This window comes from Cervus elaphus, chromosome 10, assembly GCF_910594005.1.
Source record: "Cervus elaphus chromosome 10, mCerEla1.1, whole genome shotgun sequence".
NCBI classification, from domain to species: domain Eukaryota; kingdom Metazoa; phylum Chordata; class Mammalia; order Artiodactyla; family Cervidae; genus Cervus; species Cervus elaphus.
Window position 1 is genome coordinate 41,372,025 of NC_057824.1, and position 4,626 is coordinate 41,376,650.

Consider the following 4,626-nt stretch of genomic DNA (forward strand, 5'->3'; position numbering starts at 1 on the left):
CGCCCGTTGTCCTGCTATGGCCGCCGTGGGCTCTAGGCCGCCGCCTTGTGGCGGGAGCCGGGCCTGCAGCCTCAGCCCTTCAGATGAGCCTGAGGCTGGAAAGGCCGGCCACGTGCGTAGGATTGTATAGATGGCGGCCAGCCAGCCGGGACGGGAATTCAAGCAGAGCCCCAACAAACCTTCCTGTTGCCAACCCCCAACCCATCAGTTCCTTATATTCTCGAACTAAGCGCTTAATCTGTACGCACTCCCTTCACCCTTGCCACCTGTCTGGTCTCCAGATTTCCCCCTCTAATAATTTTTTAAAATCTTTTACTTTTTGGCCACACTGCACAGCATGTGGAGTCTTAGCTTCCCCACCGGGGATCGAACTTGCACCCCCTGCATTGGAAGTGCCGTTTTAATCACCTGACCACCAAGGCAGTCCCACCCCCTTTCTTAAAAGACCCTCAGAGATGGGGCTCCATTCGAAAGTGCCAATTTATTCCCACCCTTTGGATCTGAGCATTAAATTTCAGCTTCTCTCATGCTAGTATTGACTTATAACATCTCCTTTAGGCAGAAGATGGCACTTAGGGTGGTCAGGGCACTGACTGAGGGAAACTGGGAGCTGTACGAACTAGAAAGAGGCTTCTAACTCAGCTTGGAAGTCAAGGAGGGCTTCCTGGAGGAGGTGACACAGGAGCCAAGCCCCTGCGAGAAGGGTGAGACCACGGGTTCTTAGGTGCAGAGAGGTTCAGGCTGCATCTGAATCCCCAAACCCCAGGGGTCTTTGTAAGCCCAGTTCCCTAGGAAGGGGGCCTAGATTCCTGCTCTAACTACAGGGTTAGTTAGGGTTTGAGGCTGGAAACAATGGATCCCCAAAGGCCCTTCCAGCTCAAAGAGGGGCTAACAGCCAAGGAGAACAGCTGTGGTGAGGGCAAGAGCCAAAGGTGAGGTTTTTGCCTTGGCTTTGGACAAACCACCTTCCCCAGATTCTTTCCTCTCTGAAGCTCCCCTCCTGGGTCTTCCTAAGCCTCTGGCTCTTCCTCTTTCACAAATCCTCCCTGGAGAGTGCTATCCATCCCTTGGCTTGTAACTGCCTCCCAGTCTTGAGCCATTCATTTCCCAAGAGTTCATTGACCACATATTGTGCTAGGTCCATGCTGGGTGCTGAGAAACATGTTCCTTGGACTCCTGGCCTTGTAGGAGAGACAGATGGGAAAAAAAAAAAAAAAAAAACAAGAAACAAAACTGCAATGACAAGTGTGGTAAAGTAACAGAAACTCCCCTGATGGCCTAGGTAAAGCTGGTTCTTCTCCCTAGTTTCCACCCATAGCACCTCCCTAGTCCCTCACGTATCACTTTTGCAAACAGGTATTTGTTGCTTGTTCATTTATTTATTTATGTATTTTACTGGCCTCTGTAGTTGCGGCAAGTGGGCTTAGGTGCTCCTAGGCATGTGGGCTCTTAGTTCCCCGACCAGGGATCGAATCCTTGTCCCCTGACTTGGAAGGTGGATTCTCAAGCACTGAGCCACCAGAGAAGTCCATGCTTGTTTATTTCTGAAATGAAGGCAAGCTCTTGGGAGCTTGTCTGTCAAACGACACATTTGTTTTGCTGTTATCTGTCCGGTGTCCAAGTTGCTGTCTAGCAGGTGGTAAGTGCTCCAAAAATGTTTGCTAATGAAGGAAGGAATGAAGAAGGAAGGGAAGGAGGAAAGGCGAGAAGGAAAAAAAATAAGAGAACTGAGAGAAAGTGGGGAAGGAGGTACGTGAACCAGAGCATCAGAGAAAGCCTCTGTGAATATGTAATATCTCCATTGAGACTGAAGGCTGAGGGAAGAGCCTGAGGAGAGCACCCCGGGCAGAGGAAAGAGCAAGTGCAAAGGCCAGGTGGTAGGAACGAGCTTGGTGTGTTGGAAGAAAGGAAAGAAGGCCGATGTGGTTGATTAGAGCGAGCAGGGGAGAGTCGTAGGAGCTGCAGTCAAAGAGGAACAAGGTGCCGCATCACACAGCACTCTGCAGGCTCTGATGAGGGCAGGTGTATGCATGCTAAGTCACTTCAGTCGTGTGTGACTCTGCGACCCCATGGACTGTAGCCTTCCAGGCTCCTCTGTCCATGGGGTTCTCCTGGCAAGAATCCTGGCGTGGGTTGCCATGCCCTCCTCCAGGGGATCTTCCCTACCCAGGGACCAAACTCACATCTCCAGCAGCTCCTGCATTGCTGGTGGATTCTTTACCGCTGAGCCACCAGGGAAGCCACAGAGATCTGATTTTAAGTGCCTACAACCCCAATGTGTCCTCTGATACTTGCCTCTAGATTTTTTCCTGACCCTTGATTTTTAAAAATTATTTTATTTGGCTGTGTCGGGTCACCCGACACAGTTGGGGCGCATGAGCTTCTCTCTAGTTGTGCTGCTCTGGCTTTGGTGTCCCACGGCATGTGGGATCTTATGCCACCTGACCAGGTGGGATCTTGACCAGGAATGGAACTGAGTCCTCTGCATTGCAAGGTGGATTCTTAACCACTGGACCACTCAGCCAGACACTTCAAATTCATCACCCGCTGAAGCAGATGCTGTGGGTGCCCTGCCTGTATCCACCTGACCCATCTGGGAAGTCATATGCAGACACTTCCCAGACCCTCAGTGTCCCTAGATGCTCCCTGAGTTTCTGTCTGGAGGAGGGCCTGGGTGGATGGGTGGGATTCTGTAACCTCGGAACCTCCAACCAGTTAGAGATAGGGATTGGTGAATAACTATCCTAGCTCTCTGGTTCCTGGGGATCAATTCTGAGGTGAGTGTCTCAGAGGGTCCCCACTGGGATTGTCAAAGTGGTAACTTCTTTAAAAAATATTTTATTTATTAATTATTTATTTATTTGGCTGCACTGGGTCTTAGTTGTGGCATGCGGGATCTAGTTCCCTGACCAGGAATCAAACCCCAGGTCCTCTGCATTAGGAGCTCAGAGTCTTGGCCACTGGACCACCGGGGAAGTCCCACAGTGGTAACCTTTTCATCAACGCACTGTTTATTGGCTTTTCTCCTTTCTTTGTCTCTCTTCCTCATTCCTTCCCAGACCTGACTGTGATCAGCTCCCCAATACAGTTCTTGCACCCCAATTCCCATCTTAGAGTCTGTTTTTGAAGGGACCATAATGAAGGCATTCCTTAAACAACTCATCACCTTCCCCTAAAATATTGTTCTCTGTTCTCATTTCCACCATGAAGCCGACTACTATAATCAGACACCCAAGTCTGGTCAGTTCTTCTAGAAAGATAGAGGAGCTGGTATCTATTTATCAAGCTGTTCCCTTCTCACGTCCAGCCCTGTGCTGAGCAATGGGACTCCAGGGATGAATCCAGTCATCCCCTGCTCTTGGGGGAGTCGCTGGTCTACTGGGGAGGCAGATCTGGACCCAGGCAAGGTCCACACAATGTACTCAGAACTGTGTCAGTAAAGTCAGAGAAGTCTTTCCCGAAGAGATGCCATGGGCTGAGCACTGAAGGCTGAGTAGGAGCTGGCCATTTGGGAGGCAGGGGGGTGTTCCAGGCAGAAGGCACAGTTTATAGAAAAGTTCGGAGGGTGTGAGAATCCAGGGGCTGGGGAGGGCACGGGCATGGGAAGGAAATGTGATTTCATCCTTGGTTTGGTATGGAGGAGCAAGGGGAAGGGTGGGCAGGGGTCGGGGCATGGCAGGCCTTAAACCTCAGGATGAGAGGCTCCTGCCTCCTCCTGGGTGTGATGGAGAGCTCTGGAGGTTTCCTGAGCAGAGGAGTGACACTGTCAGATTTGAGTCCAAAAACAATTCCTTGGGACTTCCTTCACAGTCCAGTGGGGCAGGACTCGGCTTTCGGGTTTGATCCCTGGTCAAGGAACTAGATCCCGAATGCTGTAACTGAAGATCCTACATGCCTCAAGGAAGATCGAAGATCCCACGACACAACCAAATAAATAAATATTCCAAAAAGAAAGAAAAAGTCTCAGTGGTAAAGAATCTGCCTGCCAATGCAGGAGACACAGGTTCGATCCCTGGTCCAGGAAGATCCCACATCCCACAAGTTGCCACAGAGCAACTAAGCCTGTGCGCCACCATTACTGAGCCTGCGCTCTAGAGCCTGGGAGCTGCAATTAGTGAGCTCACACACCGCAACTACCAAAGCTCAGGTACCCTGGATCCCATGCTCTGCAACAAGAGAAGCCGCCAGAAGGCGAAGGCTGCAACAAAGAGAAGCCCTTGCTCGCTGCAACTAGAGAAGAGCCTGCACAGCAACGAAGACCCAGCACAGCTAAAAATAAATAAAATTATTTTTAAACAATTTAAAAAAAAAGAAAGAAAATTATTCCTCTGGATTAGTTTGAACTGGGGGCTAGCTCAGCCAGGTTCCTTAGGTTAAAGCTGAAGGATAGGCATTTTTAGCTGGTGAAAGAAATCATTTTGAGCCCAAGTGTCTAGAGAATAGATGGGTCCTAAGGCCCAGGAAGGGGAATACCCTTGAATTTGAAAGTGTCCAGCTCCCCAGGACCACAGCCTTCAGCCTCTGTGAGGCCTGATTCAGCTAAACAAAGCCGGGGAGTGGGGGAACTTGTTGGCTCACTGCCCCTGGGGTAACCATTAATCCTTACCAGGGGGGAATCCAGGGGCT